Source organism: Cydia pomonella, chromosome 3 (assembly GCF_033807575.1).
Source record: "Cydia pomonella isolate Wapato2018A chromosome 3, ilCydPomo1, whole genome shotgun sequence".
Taxonomy (NCBI): domain Eukaryota; kingdom Metazoa; phylum Arthropoda; class Insecta; order Lepidoptera; family Tortricidae; genus Cydia; species Cydia pomonella.
In genome coordinates, this window is record NC_084705.1 from 32,644,971 (window position 1) to 32,668,387 (window position 23,417).

The 23,417-nt window shown below is 36.3% G+C and overlaps 1 protein-coding gene across 2 annotated transcripts in view; it reads left to right on the forward strand.

Moving 5' to 3' along the window:
- The window catches only part of LOC133516571 (facilitated trehalose transporter Tret1-like), a 138,674-nt gene that overhangs the window by 80,488 nt on the left and 34,769 nt on the right, over positions 1–23,417 (forward strand). The window contains exon 1 of one of the 2 annotated variants that reach the window (XM_061849569.1): positions 22,272–22,489. The exons of the other annotated variant lie outside the window; for it this stretch is intronic. The gene's annotated coding sequence lies outside the window, so the exon portion shown is untranslated. Of the gene's footprint in view, positions 1–22,271; positions 22,490–23,417 lie in introns of those variants that run through there. 2 annotated transcript variants of the gene reach the window in all.

The window sequence follows — 23,417 nt, forward strand, 5'->3', positions numbered from 1 at the left end:
TAAATTCAAATCCTGAATGCGAAAATAAAATAAAATATCGATATCAAATCAGTATGTTACGAACATACTGATATTATTGATTTTGACTAAAGAGAACAACGTACCACCTAGAAGTTATTAATTTATATCCAATTTAAATAATTATTTATGTATCCACATAGTATAAATGTAAAATGTATGTATAGCATAATAAAATTAAGGAGTGAAATTGCTCTTGGTATTTCATTTCGTTAATATTAAAAAAGTATAAAACTTTCTTTGATTTCACTGTAGTATATTGATAAAGTTGTATATATCTTAATATTCACAAGGTACAACTATTTTTATGTCATTTACAAGCCAGGACGCCATTAAGTGTAAATGTGTTTTCAAGCTTTAGTTGGCTCTAAATAAGTTTTAGATGGGCATTTTCTGTCTGTAACCATATAAACAAACCATTTTGTATAATTTAGAATTTACCAACCATTCTCTGGATGTAATTACAACGGAGACAAACAAGCATACGGCCTGCCTGATGGTAAACAATCACCGTAGCCTATGAATGCCCGCTACTGCAGAGGTATATTACATGCGCGTTACTGACCCTAAAATATAATCTAATTTTATGTTACGACACTTTAAAGTTAATTTTGAATACAGCAATCAATACTTTCCTCGGTAAATAGCCTTTGAGTGAGGTGGATAAAGGAGAATTTTCTTCATTGTAAAGCTACCATAAATATCAAGGCTATATGTAAGTACTTTAAAACTAAGTCTGGACAATTACTAGTAGAGTATCCTGTAGGTATTAAGTATTTGAAACTTATCACTTTGAAAATATAGATGGACTAATTTTAGTTATTACCACAGATCAAGAAATAGTAATATGATATTATTTATAACTAAATAGCTAATCTCATCTGCTTATGCGTATCTGAACGATGATGGCTACTACGCTAACAAGTGGCAAGGAACTTAGGTAGATTATGTGTTGAGTTATGATATATTTGTGAACAAAATATCTGGCATGACTTGTAACTTGTACTTCATTTTAAGGAGTAACATTTTTTAACGTTACCTACAATAAAACTGTACAGTGTGCATTGCGACGAAAAATGAAAACTATTTAAGCTTTCTTTTACAGCAAGACAATATGACAACCCGAGCATTTACATTTCAGACAATAATAATGTTATTGTTAAAGGATTTCAACCCTTTATTGCGATTATTAATCTAGCTACTTAGCGCAAGCGACTGCAACACGTGGCAGCATAACTCTAGTTGCATGGTTGCACAATTTACAGCACTTATTTCGCGTCGCGGGATAGTGCATCTACGGCGGTTCACCTCTTGTTTGATGCGGCGATGTTCCCCTGAAGTTTGGAGCTAAGAATCCGTAAGTAAATTGTACCGGATTTATTACATTAGGCTCGTTGATATGGTATATTCTTGACAGCATATCAAAGCTGACGTTTGAAGTTATTAGGAGTATATAACAGCGTGATATGAGTACGAATCATAAATTTGGGTTAAAGGGTTTACAGATATATTTTTTCCTATATGTTGTTTACATACAGCATTTCTTTGTCTGTAAGGGCAATGACATTGCGTACATTTTGTTTAAGGTATTTTAGGCCGCATTAACAGCAATTAAATTACCTCAGCGTAACAAGAACCTCCTTTATATTTCATTATTTTTACAAGTCCTGTAAACTTTAGCTCAACCTTAAATATTTTTGCTCTTTAGTCCCTTATATTTACATGCGTAAAGCTACTTCGAATACTATTAAAGTCTTCAATCATTACATTGGCATCAACACTGTTATAGTAGAGCAACGTTATATATCTTTGACGATATCATTTTGAGATATGTATAATGACCGACTGTAGACCGAAGAGCGAAGTGACCGAAAAGCGTAGCGACCGAAGTGCGAAGCGACCGAAGAGCGAAGCGACCAAAAGGAGCAAAGCAACCGAAGAACCAAATGACCGAAGCATTATAACCTCGACACTTAAAATGAAGCACATATAGCCTCGACGCTGCGGAAATGGAGGCCTCGATACGATTATTGTGGAATTGTATAGTACATATAACTTAAAGTGCGGCATATATCTTCGTCACTGCGACAGCTGCGACAGCGGACCCCTTGACACAATTATTGTGGAGTAATGATAGCATCCTCACTATGACGTGGGGCAAACTTAGCCTCAACACTACGACAGCAGAGCCCTCGACACAATGATTGTGGAGTAATGATAGCCTCCTCACTATTAAAGTGGGGTACATATAGCCTCGACGCTGTGAAAGCGGAGCCCTCGACACAATATTGTGGAGTAATGATAGCCTCTTCACTATTAAAGTGGGGCAAATATGGCTTCAACGCTGTGAAAGCGGAGCCCTCGACACAATGACTGTGGAGTAATGATAGCCTCTTCACTATTAAAGTGGGGCAAATATAGCTTCGACGCTGTGAAAGCGGAGCACTCGACACAATGGTTGTGGAGTAATGATAGCCTCATCACTATTAAAGTGGGGCAAATATAGCTTCAACGCTGTTAAAGCGGAGCCCTCGACACAATGATTGTGGAGAAATGGTAGCCTCTTCACTATTAAAGTGGGGCAAATATAGCTTCGACGCTGTTAAAGCGGAGCCCTCGACACAATGGTTGTGGAGTAATGATAGCCTCATCACTATTAAAGTGGGGCAAATATAGCTTCGACGCTGTTAAAGCGGAGCCCTCGACACAATGGTTGTGGAGTAATGATAGCCTCATCACTATTAAAGTGGGGCAAATATAGCTTCGACGCTGTTAAAGCGGAGCCCTCGACACAATGATTGTGGAGTAATGATAGCCTCATCACTATTAAAGTGGGGCAAATATAGCTTCGACGCTGTTAAAGCGGAGCCCTCGACACAATGGTTGTGGAGTAATGATAGCCTCATCACTATTAAAGTGGGGCAAATATAGCTTCAACGCTGTTAAAGCGGAGCCCTCGACACAATGATTGTGGAGAAATGGTAGCCTCTTCACTATTAAAGTGGGGCAAATATAGCTTCGACGCTGTTAAAGCGGAGCCCTCGACACAATGGTTGTGGAGTAATGATAGCCTCATCACTATTAAAGTGGGGCAAATATAGCTTCGACGCTGTTAAAGCGGAGCCCTCGACACAATGATTGTGGAGTAATGATAGCCTCATCACTATTAAAGTGGGGCAAATATAGCTTCAACGCTGTTAAAGCGGAGCCCTCGACACAATGATTGTGGAGAAATGGTAGCCTCTTCACTATTAAAGTGGGGCAAATATAGCTTCAACGCTGTTAAAGCGGAGCCCTCGACACAGTGATTGTGGAGTAATCATAGCCTCATCACTATTAAAGTGGGGCAAATATAGCTTCGACGCTGTTAAAGCGGAGCCCTCGACACAATGGTTGTGGAGTAATGATAGCCTCATCACTATTAAAGTGGGGCAAATATAGCTTCAACGCTGTTAAAGCGGAGCCCTCGACACAATGATTGTGGAGAAATGGTAGCCTCTTCACTATTAAAGTGGGGCAAATATAGCTTCGACGCTGTTAAAGCGGAGCCCTCGACACAATGGTTGTGGAGTAATGATAGCCTCATCACTATTAAAGTGGGGCAAATATAGCTTCGACGCTGTTAAAGCGGAGCCCTCGACACAATGATTGTGGAGTAATGATAGCCTCATCACTATTAAAGTGGGGCAAATATAGCTTCAACGCTGTTAAAGCGGAGCCCTCGACACAATGATTGTGGAGTAATGATAGCCTCATCACTATTAAAGTGGGGCAAATATAGCTTCGACGCTGTGAAAGCGGAGCCCTCGACACAATGGTTGTGGAGTAATGATAGCCTCTTCACTATTAAAGTGGGGCAAATATAATCTCGACGCTGTGAAAGCGGAGCCCTCGACACAATGATTGTGGAGTAATGATAGCCTCTTCACTATTAAAGTGGGGCAAATATAGTACCATGTCGACATCTCATTTATAAGAAAATATTTATTTAATATGTGTTTTAATTTTGAACTATTAATTAATGTGCATTATAAAATTACATTAAAACTTTAATCAACACAGTTAATACCGATTTTCTGTTTGATGAATATCTTGTTGCACAGTAAACCTAAGCTTCTAAGTACTCACGGAAAGGAGAATTATTATTAGACGGAGTCCACAATATTACACAAATCAAGTATATCTTTCCATAATATATTTCATTTTAAAATTATATTATATTATGTTAATCAAAGCTGTCTAATAATAACAAAGCGGGTAACTAACTGATGATCAAATTTAGGAGGCGACCACATCGATTGGACCCAAGACTCGACGATACCGCGATGTCCGATTAAAGCCTACTACCTAATCCGTCATGATCCATACGATAGATTCACTATGGCCCTCATATGGGGCATGGGGCGCACGGTATCGGAGCACGCATAGCACGTCCCGTTTGTATACGTCGATTAATGGCATTAAACACTTTAAACTGTCAGTCAGACTAAATAGTCTTCCAATGTCTTATAGATTGTGTATTGATTGACATTACTCCTGTATATTTATACCTATAGGTATCCTCATAAGACACTCATTAAACTTGTTGGTACTGTGTATGTACATTTGCATAAAGACGCGTTTTGTTATCATTCATAGGCACTTATTACCAATCGGCAAGGATTACCATTGCTATCTGTTTTATTGTATGGTAGGGTAGATCGGACATGGTAAAAGCCGCTTTCGTGAAACGATTACCTAGTATATATTAACTTTATTCAGATATGATTTGTATATTTAAATCTGTACGCGAAAGCATCTCGTAAAAAAAAACTGTAAGTGAACATTGCATTTTATGCAATCATAAAATGAAATCTAAATAATATTATATTAGTAAATAATACTATAATAGTACGTATTACAATTATTTAAAGTTCAAATTGTAATCTATTTGTAGCCCCATACTTATTTTTTCCGTAATTTATTTATTCAAAAAAGAAGGTAGTTGTAGTAAGTGATTTCGTATGAACGTAAAAATTACTTACTTGATTTCTTAGGTAATAAGTTTATTACGCTAAACGAATATACCTACAATTTCAAATTGAAAGAACGAGACTAGACTTGCCGAGCTGAATAAACATCAATTTTTCGTTCGAGGGTACGGCGGTCGGCAGTTCAAATAATGTTTTGATTCTATACTTCTTATTCAGCGCACAATAAACATTAATCGAAACACAATTAGGTACACATATTTAGAGGAACACTATTTTGGCGAAAATACGTGTGACTCGGACTAACACAAAAACATGTAATGAGTACTGGAGGAGCGATGTCGAAGCAGGAACGCAGCGTAGCGAGTGAGAGGGACAGCGCGAACTTGTTTTTTAAATACTATAATCTCTAAAATGTGTGACTTGGACTGCACGATAACGTGTACTGCTGCTAGTAAATTATATTTGTTGTCTTGGATTTGGATACGAAGTATAATAGGGTTGTTTCCAAGTTTTGGCACACGTCACGTGACCAAACTCGAAACATCATTGAAGATTCTGATGACGTCACAACTCTCGGATTGACACTGTTGACAGTTAGGCGATAAACAACAAATGACAAATGTCAGTTGACAGTTCGTATCTTCTACGTGCGTATGTAGTTATGTGTCAAACCGTAAACTGTGACGTCACACAATTTTCAAAGAGCGTTTTGGGCGCGAAAGCATCTGTCAAAATATATTTCGTTAATTTAACATATTTAAAGCCGTTTTTAGTATAAAAGTTGAATTTTAGGGCAACTTTTACTTAATATACAACGTAATACGAGCGTTTCAAAAAATTGGAAACAACCCTATTACACCATTTCATTTTGTTCTGTTTATGGAGGGTGTAAAAGGAGTGAAATCTCTATGTATGAAAAGTGTCCATCAAAAAACATTAAATAGGTGGCGCCACAATATAATTTCACCGTGATACAGTTATATAACTAGTACGGGGAACAGAAGACGCTTACCTACTCCTATGTTTAAACAAATTAAATGATGTGTACCTTTAGCCTTTAGTGCATATATAATATATGTATACCTAAATTAGCGTTGTCTAAATGTAAGCAGTTGTTACTTTTATGGTACTAATTTTTTTTTTTTTTTTAATATATCGAGAACAAGTTTGTGTTTGTCTCCACCTTCCATAGTTCTGTTCAAATCAGTGCAATATTATTAGCGACGATCTCTAATAACGTGTAGCCTATGACCCCAAGTCGTTGCCGAAGATTCTAACCAACTAGGCCGTTTATTTCAAGTAACCGTTTCAATTTATTAAATTCATGGAAATTCCCCAACAAAAGATCAGCAGACCTCTCCCGGAAGACCCTTGGGGTTGACCTACCTATCACTTGACTGTAACGTACGACTATGCCACTTTATTCAAAGCTTGTTCCAGTCAAGAGGACTATATACAAATAAGACCCTAGGACGATCTTCAGTGTTAGACAAACTACCTAACACATCGTGTGTTGTGTTGGTTTAAAATTTGTACATTATTTACGCGTGTGGATGTTCGTTGGAGTTAAGTCTGAAGTGAAACATATCTGGCAATTCCACTAATAAACTTAGTGAAATTTTCATGGAAGTTTGACAGTATAAGTGTCTTAGTTTAAAATGACGTGTGATATTTACCAAAGTTTTATTGATTTGAAATTGTCGACAGTGAATCATTATTTCTGATAAACTCAAAAGCAGTGCGGTGTACACTAGGTATATTTAATATAAATTTTACAATCATTTGGAAATAGGATTTTTCCGACGTCTATTTAGCTTATTGGGTAGTGAAAAGTGACATAAGTGGTTGTTAGTGATTTAATTGGGGAAGGAATTGTAGTAATCTGAAATCCAAACTTAAATGTTGGACTTGCAGTGCGTTTACGTATAATTACTCTGTAAGTATTTATTAAAATTAGATAATAAATTGTTGGTTTTACTTTTTGATCTGTTAGAATGTAAAAAAATAGATGTGATTTCTGGATTTTTGAGGCCGCTGCCATACATAAGGCGGGGATAGATGGGAATGATTCATATAAATGGCTATTCCCATCTGTGGACAGAGAGAGAATAAACAAAAAGTTCATATAGTTTAGTAAGTAAAATGAAATAAAAAACTTTGAAACACGTAAGGCATATTGGGGCGAGAGAAACAATATCAACATTCTTTACAAGCGTTTCCTTTTTTTATTATTATTATTATTGAGAAACAGTCTTAAAATAAACACACACATAAACGTTTTCTTGTTCCAATGTTTCTCTTATCCCCACCTAACCTCAATTATTTAAAATAAAATAATTTGACATCGTACACTGTAAAGGGCGCCGTATAAAGATGTAACTAGTCGATACAAGCCCTGGCAGGCAATTTGCCGATGTATCTTAATAACACTGAATATCACCTAAAAAGAAAAAAGTGCGAGATCTCATCTCAGGCGATATAATATGGTAGTTAATGGGTGTTTAAAATAATAACATGTGTCGGCGCTATATTTTGCGAGGCAAAACTAGACGAAATGAAGTTTTATGGTAATGTTACATTGACTTTGAATTTACTACATATCTATGTTGTAAATTTCTCGTACGGCGAATGGGAAAAGCCGAAATAATTTGCGTAATAACACTTGAGCTATTTTGCCTTTTTTGAAAGCTTACGTCTTTTGTTGACGACCGGTTTGGCCTAGTGGGTAGTGACCCTACCTACGAAGCTGATGGTCCCGGGTTCAAATCCTGGTAAGGGCATTTATTCGTGTGATGAGCATGGATATTTGTTGCTGAGTCATGGGTGTTTTCTATGTATTTAAGTATTTATAAATATTTATATATTATATATATCGTTGTCTAAGTACCCTCAACACAAGCCTTATTGAGCTTACTGTGGGACTTAGTCAATTTGTGTAATAATGTCCTATAATATTTATTAATTTATTTATTTATGTAGTAAAATGGAGTAACTTTAGGTAATTTTAGAGTTACTTGGATAGTTTTAAGACGGTCACTAAATTAGCATTATGCATTATTTTCTCGAACAGTTCATGCAACAAGTTAAATTATTATCAATCCTTGATTACCCACTCGCAAAAATTCCGCATGAAAAAATAAAATAATAAAAAATATTTATTTCAGGTATGGTATATATGTGACAAGATAAGACCCATACAAAATACAATAAAAATTTAAATGATCAAAAAAATAGGTAAATATATTATGTTATTCAAAGTCACCCCTTCATTTCAATGTCACCCCGGTTTACCAGTATTTTTAATTCCTTTAGTAATTCTTATCAAACTAATAATGATTTCCCCGGGTATGTTATTAATTCCCTCTTCCCTTCCGCCGCATTTCTCTTCACATCCAACACATTACAGCCATAAAGCCGTTTTAATTAATGTATCGTCTGAATGGCTCGTAAACTAACAAACAAACATGCACGCATGCACTATTGTGCACGTCGTAAATCTGCGGTATCGCTTCCGCGTTGTGATAGCGAGTATAGCGACCAATTTTTATTGTCTTACGGCCCGATTCGAAGAATGATTAAGACACGTTTAAGATCTTTAAGAGATAGATAACTAAACGACATATCAAAATCGACGTTTATTTCGATCCCGCTGTGATCACAATAAGATCTATCTACGATATTTCTAACGTCAAAGTGACATTGGTTGCCCGAATCGAGCTGCTTCTGTCAATTATACATACAAACGATATCTAAATGAGAACTTATCTAAAACAGAACTTATCGTTATCGTATCTCATTCTTCGAATCGGACCGTTCATGTTATGTTGTTATATATGTTATGTATAGGTTGATTCACGAAAACTGGATTGTTTCAAGGATTTTGACATCATCTCAGAACAAATTTCGCGCAAGTTCTTATGAATGAAGAAGCTATACTTAATGAGAGTCATATCGAATTATCGATGTTGAATGAACGAATGAAGCTTTATTCATTTCATACAGAATAAGTATAACGACAAAATACATAAATTTATAGCTTTACATGCTATAGTGGTCATCAATTACAGTAATTTAGAAATAATAATAATAAGAGGCTTAATTAAAATCATGAATATAATAATTATACAGTGTGTATTTTTGATATAACCTCAAACTTAAACTAGACGTAGGTTTTAGTGCTATAAAAAAATTCTGAAAGATTTTTTAAGTTTAGTCTTCACTACCAGAGCACAATTAATTTTTGAAATTTTTTCGAGCGGCAATGTATGTCGTACGTCATGATCACTTTTGACATTTGTGACGCCGCCGCGTCATTAATGAGACGTTTTGAGTTAAAACAAATTAGTGATACATTGCTTGCTGAATTATTTTGTATGAAAAAATAAAAGTCGTCCATTTTTTATAAAACCTATGAAAGTGTGTTTATTACAGCCTAAACTAACTGCCCTTTGATTATGTGTTAATATCAAAAATACACGCTGTATAATTTAAAATATGTCAACAGCATGCAGTAATATTATTATATCTCCTTGGATTTCACGGGCCTATAAATCCCGGTCTTTTGATAGGCTTGCGTGGGGATATAGATCCAACACGTAGAGGTCCCTTGGAGAGCTTTAATGTCATTTAGAACGCCTGCTGGAACCCGTTCACAGGCGCAACAATAGACACCCATGAACCGGTCGCAGCAGGCATTGGGACTATTTAAGTAAAAATTAACAGTATAACGGTCTATGGATTGAAGTTTGGGAGGACAATGAGACTGGGTTATTGCAAAGACGTCCGGACACCTGCCATAACAATGTTTTCACTAGTTATCGAGGCAGGCGGTGATATTATTATTACTATTAAGATTTGATAATCTGTTACCCGAAGGGGATCCTTCGGGTACAAGCCTCCTCCAAAGTAATCCAGGTTCACACCTCTGAAGTCTCATTTGCCAAATCTTTACTTATTTTCGTGTAGAAGCCATAATATTAGATTATACTTATCATCCCAGTGTTTGAAATGCCACGCTTTGAACGAGCATATCTTAGAAAATTGTATTGCATTGTAATGTAAACTTTAAAATTACATACCTCACTTATGGTAGGCAGACCGAAAAGAAGATGGCGGGACTTGGACATTCTATCTGAATTGTAGGGAAAATATAAATAACAGGGTCGAGTGGAGGAAACGAGGAGCCTTTGCCTAGCAGTGGGACTCAAAACAAGTAAAGAATACGAAAACTCAAGATGTACTCCAGATATAAAAGCAAGAATTGCAATGGCTAAACAGACTTTCTATAAGATGAAAAACCTATTCAAATCACGTTTATCCTTAAACATACGGAAGAGATTTATTAAGATATACATATGGTCTATCGCTTTATATGCATGTGAGATATGGACACTAAATAAAAGAGATGAACAATATTTATAAGCATTTGAGATGTGGTGTTGGCGAAGGATGGAAGGAATAAGTTGGACAGAAAGAATAACCAATGAAGCCGTCCTAAAGAGTGAAGGAAAAGATAAGCTTAATGAGCATTATTAAAAATAGAAGAGGAAAATGATCGGCACGACCACTTCATCAGAAACATTGTAGAAGAGAAAATAAATAGAAGGAGAGGGAGGGGAAGACCAAGAAAAAGTTATATGAGCCAAGTAAAGGAGCATGTAGGAGCCGTGTCGTACCAGGACACTAAAGGGCTGGCTTCGGATCGACCAAGGTGGAGACTTCATCAAGCTGCACCGACAAGAGCCCTGCTCTTAAATAATCGTCAATTGTAATGTAAATTTGATAATATTTAATCTTTAGTCGTAATTCAATAACATGTAATGTAATATTTAATTGTAATGTTTAATTAAATATTTTATGTAATGTAACCTTTAATAGTGATTGATAGCTACTTATTACTAGTACGTAAGTTACGTTTTGCAGTGCCCATACAGGGTTCATAGCTGATCAGAATTCTTATGTATCACCTTAATATGTACCTATGAAGGCAATAAATGACTGAATACTGAATACTGAAAAGAAGAAGAAAGTAAATTATGGTATTAGCAGTGTACACTTTATTTACACGTACCGATTTAAATTTAAAAATAATGTTCGACTAACAAATACTATTTAGAGTATTTAGACAGCCTATGCTTTTTTAAAAATAGTACAAAGATGTCTAATTGCGTAAATCACAATTCGAAAATAATCCAATAGCATTGGCCTCGACAGACACACAATGCCAAGTATTTTACTATTTAGTAGTTACAATGAACTCGGCCTAGGTGTTTACTATTTTTATATTATTTTTGTGTTGACATCGGAAAATATAATTTTATTCAGCTGTTGCTTGCTGCAAGTACTATACAGTACCTTATCAGTGGCGGCGCGTAAACAAAATATCTGTTGGGCAAGTCGGAGCCAATAGATTTAGATTTATTTATTTCATAATATGAAATTACAGTATAAATTATATTAAACTAATCTATATGAATTTATACTATGATCGTCAAAGAAATATTTATTATATACAATTATAAAATGTCTAGAAATAAAGGTACATACAAGTCATCATCAAAAATCAATACTTAATAAATTCTTCACAACGTCAAAATCGTCAAATAGGTAATGAAATAATAACAAATTATGAAATAATAACAAATAATAACAAAATAATAGATAGATAAACTATTTATTTGGCAGCTGCAAAAACACACAATATATAGTTTAAATCATCATAAAGAACACAAATTATTACAGGAACAAAATAAAATTGAGACAACAAAATAGGAATAATTAATAAACAATAAAATATAATAAAAGTAAGCAGCAGTTGCAGCAGCAACGCACACAAAACTACTTATATCTAGGTATCTCGTAATGATAGTCAAATTAAATTAAAGTAGGTACAAGGCATTACAAAATAATAATAAAATAAAATAACGATGCTAATTCATTCAAATCAATTAATAATATTAAATGTCATTTCCATATATTCACTTACAGAATATAATGGATATGGCATGCCTTTTCTTAGAAGCTATAGGATAAGATGATTCTTAGATACTCCGGTGAGAATCAAGTTCTACGGACTACGGATGCACCCTTCACTGGTAGTGGTATCTCCTACATTAGAGTGGCTTAAAAACGCGTCCATAAAAAATATATGAATGTCCAACTAGGGAACAAATCCCGCCTCGGCCGCCGGTGGATTTTTATACCACGACGGTGGAAAACAAGCGTACGGCCCGCCTGATGGTAAGCAGTCACCGCAGCCTATGGATGCCTGCAACTCCAGATGTGTCAAGTCTCCTTTTTTGAAGAACCCCATACTGTAGGCCCTCGGGAAAACCTCGGAAGGGAGCGTATGATATCTATAGTGTATGATATCAATTTCAGTTTATAATATATGAAGGTATTTGTTTTTCTTTCTCGAATGAAAACTATAATAGCCTTGACTCGCGACGTTTTTTGCGTTAAAGCCGTTAAACACTGCCAGTTTTTAGATATCATCGTAAGGTGATCGTAAGGGGTCGTCCTAATACAACGCGACTTTGCTATCAAACATATTGAACTCGAATATGTGCCCTAATTGACAATCGCGCGTCCAATTAGGAAACTCATTCGAGTTCAACATATATTATCGCGCGAACTTGCGATAATCGCGAAGTCGCTTTGTATTAGGACGACGCCTAAAAGTTTTAAACAAAAACTTTCTAATTTTTTTCCTAACAATTCATTTTTATAATTTCTATAGAAAACTAGCCAATTGTTATTGTTACATTCAAGTAACACCTCTGTGAATATTGTAAGTATCCACAGTCCATTCATCTTTACCTTCGAGACTTACGCTTGTTTGCAACCATTGTGGTATAAAAAGCTTTATGGCATTGTAAACCAATGGCGCCAAGTCTGACGACTTAAAAACAAACACCCCTTTTGTTTACTGCTAACCGTATTGTTTACCCTTAAATGTTTATTGTTTACCCTTAAATCAAAGCCTGTCAAAAGTTATCGATAGTGCTTATACTAAGTTGACAGCTTGACAAACGCTGAAATAACGCAAGTGTTTAGGTACGTCCACACCAGTGCTCGCATCACAAGTTTATACGTCCACACCAGTGTTTGCATCACTATGTCTTCATTGTTACATTTGTCTTGCATCAAGAATGATTCATTGCCACTCAAGGTGCTATACGAAGCGTTGGGATGAAAACAGTACTGTTTATATAAGAAGCTTTTTTTATTTAAAAACCAAACAGTCATATAAATATGTCAAAAATGCAATACAAAATATGTACCTATACAGGGCGTCCCAAGACTATGGGACATTAAGGGAAAGTACCTTAAATATAAGACATATGATATTTTGCTGCAAGGAGACTTTATTTTATTTTCAAAACTGAGTAATACTGCATACAAAGATTTAAAAAAAATATGTTATTTTGTCTGGAAATCGAACCGACTCAAATGTGAAAAAAAAAAAAACAAATTTTCAATTTTTTTTTTAGAAATTCTTTGAATGCAATATTACTACTTTTAAAAATAAAATAACGCCTGTTGTTACCTCTATCAAATTGTCTTTGTTTCTGTACATTTATTGTCAACTATGTGAGGTGTTCAATAAAGAGTATTGTATTGTATTGTATATCTTCTTCCTCGCGTTCCAGCAATCAAAGTTTGCCCGTTAAACGGTTATGGAGTATCTGACCGTCTAGCATGGGTTGCGTTCTCGCGCGCGAGTCCAATCCATACTTGAAGTCGCGCAAGATGTATGGAGTCGCGCGCGGGAACGCAACTCATGCTAGACGGTCTGAACATGTAAATAATTTGAATGTTGTCGATGTTCCTAAAATTTACATGCCAAATGTCTGAATATTGTTACTTACTTTTTATAAGGACACCTTTGTACATACATATTCTTGCGAACAAATTATTCTATTCTATTTCCCGGACGGGTAGGCAGAAACCACGGATTTCCACTTGCTACGATCCTGACATACCTCTTTCGCTTCCTTCACTTTCATAACATTCCTCATATAGGTACGCTCGTCGGTTTAGGGTGCTCTTGACCTGGCCTTTCTTCAGGATTTCCCCGATTTGATCAGCAAAAAGTCTGCCGAGGTCTACCTCTTCCAGCTCCCTCTTCTACTTCTCCCATATACACTCTTTGTTAACCTTCTTTCACTCATTCTTTCCACGTGTCCAAACCATCTCAACATACTTTTGTCAATTTTTGTCACTACATCTTCGTTCAGTCCACACTTTTCCCTTATCATAAAGATCGATTCAATTCAATTCAATTCAAATATACTTTATTCATGTAGGCCTAGCAACAAGCACTTATGAATAGTAAGACAGTATTACATATAATTATCTTAATCTAATTATCAGAGCAATTTATTTATGTTGTAAATATTATTCCATATATAATACTAATGAATATAATTCATAGATCAAATTTAATACTAAAACTTTCACAAAATATAGTCATACAAAAAAAATGTATACAAAATACTAGTCTAGATTGTTTCTAGAATAAATTCTAAATGTCAAACAAATATAATAAAAACAACAAAGGAAATACATGCATTGGAATATCCATTTCATCATCATTATTCAAATATAATAAATAATTAATCATTTCGAATCACAATTAACCGATATTTATTTAATAAACGTATGAGGAAAGTAGTATGGATGAAAGATATATAGGTCTCCCGATACCATTTTTTGTCTTAAATGTACGACTGTTATTGTTTACATGAGAGCAAACCGTTTATAAATGATAGCATTCTTTTTTTATTGCTATGGTGAAAGATAAATTATACAGGATAGAAAATGAAACAGACGAGAAATAACCGTCTGTGTGTCACTATCAATCTCCTTGATACAATTAGTCACAGATTGCTCTAAATTAAGCTTAGAATAAATTTAAAAGTAGAAAAAATACTGCCTTGGGTGAGCCTTGAACTCACGGCCTCTGGATCGATACTCCAGCGCTCTGCCAACTGAGCCAGCAAGACCTCATCCAAAGCTAGCGAATCTTTCCACCATATGGGTCTAGGGGACCTTAGCTACATCTACCGTAAGAGCATTACACTTAGGCAGCTACCGGAGTTCCAATTGATACTTAAAATTCGCCAGTTACGATGTGCTACCCATTTTCACCGATGCTCTAATGCTCCTAATCGCAACAGGGCTATAACCGCGAAAATCGAAGTTCGTCAATTGCGGGCATTTTTCTCTGTCACTCTAATTACGTCTTAGTGAGAGTAAAAGAGAAAGATCCCCGCAATTTACGAATTTCAGCAACGTAATTTATCAAGGTCTCGCAACTGCAGTCGTAATTTGAATGTAACTTTTAACTTCAACCGTCAAACGCTGTCAGCTGTCATAATCATAACCCTCGACTAAATATATTTGTTATGACGCCCTGACCCGAATGTTACTCTGTATTAATAGCATAGACGGCCTTCCGCCGGGCGCATTTCCTTGAAGCGATTCCAATAGGAATAGGAGTTGACGAAAATATACAGGATGACTTCTTAAATGTCACTGTTTTGACGTTTCCGGATCTGATGGCAATAACTATTTTTAAATGTAACTCAAATGATTTGAAATGAGTTTAGAAGTTATTCATGCTCCATAACTTTCTAACGTTTTGAAAGATGAAATATAAAAAAATACAGTACAAACATACCAAATGTACCTATAGCTGCAAAAGTGCATACCGCCTTAATGAATGGAATTCATTCAAAAAGTGTGTATGCACTTTTGCCGCTCGCTGTACGATGTAATGTTAGTAGGAATTTTTATAAGCCTAAGGTCAAAGTAGCATTTTATATTTATAAAAAAAATACTACTCATAGTGTTTTGTGCCTGCCGGTGGGTAAGGTTGCCAGAGCTCAACGAGGGTGCGGAGTGTGAGCGGCAACGCGCATGTAACTCCTCTGGAGTTGCAGGCGTACATAGGCTACGGAGACTGCTTACCATCAGGCGGGCCGTAATTGTTGTTTGCCACCGACGTAGTATAAAAAAATGGCCTGCACTAATGTAATTATAACTATTACAACATATTATGTGACGTCTACGTTTTAAATGTGTCATAGTTTGTATCTGTAATTTTATTATATTATGTATTCTTCTTCTTCCTCGCGTTGTCCAGGCATTTTGCCACGGCTCATGAGAGCCTGGGGTCCGCTTGACAACTAATCCCAAGATGTGGCGTAGGCACTAGTTTTTACGAAAGCGACTGCCATCTGACCTTCCAACCCAGAGGATAAACTAGGCCTTGTTGGGATTAGTCCGGTTTCCTCACGATGTTTTCCTTCACCGAAAAGCGACTGGTAAATATCAAATGATATTTCGTACATAAATTCCGAAAAACTCATTGGTACGAGCCGGGGTTTGAACCCGCGACCTCCGAATTGCAAGTCGCACGCTCTTACCGCTAGGCCACCAGCGCTTCAGTATTATATTATGTATTCTAATCTAATATTTAATATAAATATGTTTACGGAGAGCAAACAGTCGTCGCTGTGCTTAGATTAATGATATTTACTCGGGAAATTTGTTTACCAAACTATTTATTTTGTCCAGCGTCATATAACAGTATGGCTACCACAAGTGTGACGCTGACGTTATCTCTAGCGTGTACGTAAATTACTTTACAGTACATATGTTGCTACTTTACCGCACTAGTGCGAAAATTAGCATATTACGTTACTGTGTCGAACATTTAAAGGGCCATATGTACTGTAAAACATTGTACGATACATGTGCGAATAAGTAATTCGCAAGTCGCAACTCTTGTCGATTTAAAACACTCCCTTAGGTGTAAAACCTATGGCTGTCGGCTCTGAGCTACATTGCTCCGCCTCATCTCAGGAGACAACTTTTATAAGAACGCGAACGTTTTAAGAAATTTATTGTAACCTAAATAAACCGGTTTATTCAACGAGTGACGAGACGGCCAGCCGGTTCGGTGGTGTGCCGCGTAAAAACATCGACATAGGAAGAAACCGGTTTTTGTGTTCTAAACCGGTTAATATGACAAGAACTTTATAGAAATGTTCTATTAAAATGACGGTTTTACGAACTAAACTAAACCGAAATTAAAAGGTTTTGCGCCAAGTACCTACATGATAACCGGTTTCCAAGCCATGCTCTCTATGACTCTCACTCGTACTCGCATATTAGTGCGAGATCTTACGGTCGGTCACCGACATATATACAAATTTAATGTAATTATTGGCAAATATATAAATAGGAATCTGGTCGCCGGCTTAGGAATAGGAACTGCGATCTACGCTCCGGGTCGTATCTGGTGCAGGGGATTTCGTTGGCTATACAGCGTGGAAACGTTGCTAGTGTCATGGGAACCTTTGGGCCGGATGCGATTCTGGGCGGTCCTTTAAAATGACTAATAATAATGAACATAAGGGAAAATGATGAAGCCTGTTGCGGACAGCTTTATTGTTAATTTTGGATTTGAGTTTGAAGTGGCCTCTTATTTATTAATGTGGACTATTAGAGAATATTATTCGTTCAATACGCTGGAGTTGCAGTTGGATTAGAATTATCACATGGCCACAAAATTTTGAAGTCGCAAACATTTTAAAAATAATTATTTCATACTACCTATATTGCCAATGCAAATACTTAAATAATTTCTGATTTACTATTTAGTATTTGTTGGTTGTATTTTTTTATCATCGTATTTTTGCGTAATTCTACATTTAGAGACTGTATACTCGTACATGTCTAAGAAAGTATCTAACATTTCGTTGATTCCATATTTGTAATTGTATTTTGTTATTTTTATTCTTTGTAATAATTTGACATGAAAAAGTGCCCCTGCGGCTTATTTGCTAAATAAATGTTTGATATTTGATATTGATACTATAAATACTGCCTTAGGTCGTCAAGGTTCTGAGAAGTCTAAGTATATTTCTAATAATAGATATTGCTAAGCTAGGGGGGAGTCCCATACCGCTTGCATCCATAAGTGTCAATGATGATGTGATATATGTTGTGTTATATTAAACTTAAGTGTCATTACTGCATGGTAAAATCCCATAAGTATAGTATAAGAATATTTAAAATTACATATTTTAGGTAAACTTTCAGTGGAAACGTGTTTTTTGTACCGAAATACAGTTTCCGCGCGGCCGAAATTTTCGACTGTTTTGTGCCGAAGGTTTTTATGCCAAAACCTGCCGAATACGAAACCACGGATACTAGTTATGTGGCGTGCCGTGAAATTAAAACACTATTTAGGCGACAAAACGGCGTGGCTCCGTTGAATGGGCTGCTCTTGTGTCGGATTCGGCAGTTTGCCCCGGAACCTCCGGAAACACGACACCCTTCGGCCAGAAGTCGGCGCATTCGATGGTCCCCTGCAGCGGTCGCGGCACGCGCACAACAAAAGAGTTGAAATGCACATAGTGGCGCGATCGAAGCTGGAACACCCTCAGCGTGTATCCGGTCTTCTGGTGTACATACTCCACCACTTCAGCAGCCGTGGCGGTGTAATGCAAGCGCGATACGTACAGCGCCTTACTCGGTGTAGCAATCCGCAAGCCAGAATTAGCCGGTTCGGCGGTACCACACTGTCTCTTATCTTCTTTCTTGATACCAGTGTGAACTCCTCCTCATCCACACTAGCAACAGGGAGCTTCTCCTTTGGAGTCGCTCGCTCTTCAGTACCCTTTACAAGTACACTAAACCGGTTCGATGCTTTTGTGCATAAATTATAAAAAAAAAATTGAAATTGCGTTTTAGACCCATGTTCGTGATTTTTTTATCGAGCGAATGTCAAAAAAACAGGTTTCGCAGGAGTCCCTAGACACAATTCTCAAGATTGCTATTAAATTTTTTGGCAACCGCATTTTTATCTAAAAAAAAGCCGTAAACCGGTTTCTCAAAAACTCGGCTTTCTATGCCTACGGCACCTGAAAAGTTAATTAGTTAGCCTCAGCGACGTGACGTCCGTGTGTCTCTTAGATCCATGTTTACATAAAATAGAGCCAGATTTTATTTTATTTATTTTATTTTATTTCTTGGGAAAACTTACAGCTAATGTAACAAAATAGGTTTCAAAATAAAAACAGTAAGCCAATTACAAGTTTCCACAGGTAGAAACCGCATAAAGTACATGGCGTGCGAAATAGCAGAATTAATAATAACTATTATGCTTATAATTATGTTGCTTGACAGTGAGACTGAGTTAAACATTTAACGAGAAGAACAAAAGACAAATAAATAAGATGGAATCAGTGTTAACAGTGGGAGAAATCTTGGCTCAATAGTTTGCGAATTGAACTAAAGCTATCACAGAATAGATCGATGTGATCGTGATGTTTACAAAGCTGATTAAAGGACTTTGCAGCTCTTAGAAGAAATGAGTTATTCCTATAATTAGTATGAACGAGGGGAATATGAAACGTTCGTTTGGTGCGAGAGGATAGGCGTGAGGGGACTGAGTACCATAATTTAGAGAAAAGCCTTTTAAGGAAACATAAAGTTTACAAATATACAAGTTAAGACAAACTTAAACTATTGTACATAACACAATAAGTCGTTAAATGTACTATTTACTTTTGCTAACGTTTGGAAAATTCTTTATAGTCTTTGTTTAAGGCTTAAAGCAACAATCTAGTACTTGGAGTTATAGCACTCTATTGTTTGTCACTCTCTTTATTTCCTTTATTTTCGTATAATATATGCTTTCCTCAAGCAATGCTTCTTAAAACTTCGTATATGTTTGTTTAATACAATTGGCAGTAAATATTGCCTAGAAATGTTAAGCTTTCGCACCTTGGTCATAAAAGTGCTAAAAACTCAAGTTCTAGCAACGCATACAATGTAAAGCTTTTAAGCTCGCGAAGGCTTCGTTCAGAAAAAAGGCCTATTTGGTTCGGCTAGGCAACTGGTGTAAGTACAGGGTGTTCAGTAGCAGATTTCCTATTTTTACTTAGTACTACAAGGCATAAGTTTTGCATTAATTTCGACGTTCAAAAATCGGCAAATATTTTTTTGTAAAAGAAAAACAAGGTTTATGTATTTGTTCTAATCAAATTTTGAAATCAGTACCCCTAGTGTAACTTTGATCGACATCATAACGTGACGAACGCGTTTGCGTTAAGTCTCATTTTGTATAGGATTTTGAGTTTCCAAAACGTCCCGCTTGGCGCGCTCTTTCGAAATCCAATACAAAATGAGACTAAACGCAAACGCGTACGTCACGTTTGGAAATCGAATTTATTTACACTAGGGGTACAGAAATCTACCGCTGCTCATTTTAATTCGAAGTGACTCTATTAGAACAACCTAAATGTTGGCTGTAACCTATCACTTAAGTATAAGGCAGTACCTGAGCGAATAACTCGCGAACGCGAAGCGGCGCGGCGCGGCGCGGCGCGGATGAATTCAATCCTTTGATACCTATGGAAAACATGGATAAGTATAAAACAATTATTCATGTTTTCTATCTATTTTACCAAATCCGTGTAGTGAAATCATTGCGAAAATAGGTCATGTAAACTGTAAAAGTATAAAATTAAAAGTTGCACTTATCTATGTAATTTTGTACTGATATTAAAATGCGCTTTTTAATTGGTAATACATATTAGTTACGGTCACTTTAAGTACATATTAATGAAAAACCAAGTAATTTGTATCGTGTACCATCATTTGCGTCATCCCAATATTTCACCAAGCGCACTTCTTTTGTTTTTATAGGGCATTGTCTCCACGTCCGAGTAGCATAATAGCGTAAGTCACAATAACCAATTATAGTGGTTTTCCCGATGTATGTACACAGTATAGGGTCCTTCAAAAAAGCAGTTTACAGGTTTTAAAGGGTTTCTAAACGCGTATGCAACACCTAGTGTTGAAGTTTCTTTACGCCTCGGCCCTCAGGCCAAGGCTCGGAACCGGTTTATAAAATACCGGTAAAAACCGGTTTATTTAGGTTATCCTCCGAACTTTTATAAGAATGCGAACTTTTTAAGAACTTTATTGTAACTTTAAAAAAAAACCGGTTTATTCGACGAGCGACGAAACGGCCGGCCGGCTGGGGGTGTGCCACGTAAATATAGACGCCGACATAGGAAAAAAAATTGATTTCTCTAAACCGGTTAATTTCACAAGAACTGTTCTCTTAAAAATTGGTTTAAAAATAACGGTTTTTCAACCGAAACCGAAACCAAAAGATTTGCGGCAAGTACATGATAACAGTTTGGAAATTTAACCGGTTTCCGAGCCTTGCCGCTGGCTATCAGGCTGGCTGTATGCTTGTTTACCACCGTCGTAGTATAAAAAGTAAAACTTCCCACGTAGCAATCTGTTACAACTAGTAGGGTCGTATTTTTACAAACGTGTTCTAGTATCTAGACTCACACGAGCTTAAACTTTTACTACCTAATCAATGAAACAAATTGCTACGTAGTACGCACGTGTAACACGTTGCGCACAACGTGTGTATGACGTGACGTATCCTGCCGTAATGTCCTGTGACATGTTCGTATTGTTACTTTTACGGCGCTGTAATAAGCTGAGAAAAGACGGCGGACATATGTCTCAGCAATCTTGGATTTGCGGGCGTTAGATTCGTCGTGAGAATCAATTTAAAATGATTTAAATAAAAAGATATGTATAACGTTGCAATTTTTAGAGGTATAAATGTCTTGTTTGTCCCTTCTGGACGTCAAAAATAATATATGCTGCCCACTTAACTAGCGCATTATTCTTAAAATATGTTCTACTAGCTCATGTTTCTACTATCTCAATAGCTTCTACCTCATGTTTTTCCATAAATTCCTTAACTTATACAAATTCAATACCATGTTTTAGCTAAACTCGAAATGACATCAAATACGTCGGCACAATTAGTCTTTTATCCGGTAATGTTAATGGTCGCTTTCAAAACGATTTCAGAGGAATTTCTTTCCCCGGACTTTCCGGTTGGCGGCTTTGGAATGAACTCCTAACCGTGGTTTTATCATGGGACTACAACATTGTACAGGGTCTAAAAATCCTCCGGAATTACAAAGCTCCATAAATTGTGGTTACCATTATACCATGAAGCAGTATTCTTGTTTACAACTTACGTGGTATAAAGTAATATGAAAAATACGTAGTATTTCAGATAAACAATAATAATATTTCCTTGAAAAAAAAAAAGTAAAAGATATTGATTGTATTGGTTGTATAGGTACAAGCCATACATTAACATTAATATTTACAATCAATATCTTTATCTTTATATTTGCCTACAAAGGTGAGAAAGTTTCCAGTAGGCTAAGTAGCTTAATAACTGAAGAAGTAAAAATTGACATTTACGTGGTTTTGCCATCGCGCTGACGGCATCTCGATTGTCGAACAATTGATTGTTTTGATGGATAATCAGCGGGCGTCACTCAGTGGCATCTGTGGCTTCTTCACACGCGGTTCTGCCGAGAAAATAGACTTTTGTGGAGTTATGTGTTTATTCCACGTTAACGTGAATATCGGTAGGGAACACAATATATAGCAAAGAAAACAAAAAATTAGTGGATTATTAGTGTAATATTTTACTCAACCACGGTTTAGATATAAATGTTTTGAAATTGTGATTTTAATTGCAGACCCATAAGTCAAAACAATAAAGACATAAAACCGTTTAATTGTGATTTTAAGACCAATCTTTGCAATTATTTTCTATCGAGCCGATTTCGTTCAATCGTGTATCGAGTACAACCACGGTCTTTGAAATATAATTAATATGAACATATATTTTTCTTACTTGACTAAAACAAATAGTCTTTCTTAAAAAACTGTTTACGTAACATCAATTTCAAGGACATTGGGTGTAGACAGCCTCTTAAAGATAAAGATGCCCGCTATTTGCGAACTTCGGTGTTCAAGGTAGGCCCTCAGGTTATGGAAGTTCTTTGCCATCGATCACCATTCCGTTAAGTCTGTATTAATCTTACATGTGTGTTTCGATTTCCCTTTGTTCTTTGCTTTATTTTCTTTATGCGAAATGTTTTGTGCCTAAAAATTGTTTTATTGTGTAATTAAGTGTAGTTAGTATAGTTGTTGTTTTCGCTCTTTAATATGTATTAAATCGCATGCATGCTTTGGATGGCATTCCCAACCAAAACCTCAACTTAAAATAATTATTTCATGTAATAAATGTTATCTGTTTTGTTTTGTGTGCCTAGTAAATAAAATAGCAAACTATTTTAGTAAAGCGATACTTTACTCCAAAGCAAAGACTGCTGCTTTATAAATCGCAAGTCAGACCTCATATGGAGTATTGCTGTCACCTTTGGGCAGGAGCACCTGGATGCCAGCTTGGGCCTTTCGACTCAGTCCAAAGACGTGCTGTACGAATCGTCGACGATCCCAAACTCACAAGCGGTATTGAACCTTTAAGTCTAAGGAGAGACTTTGCCT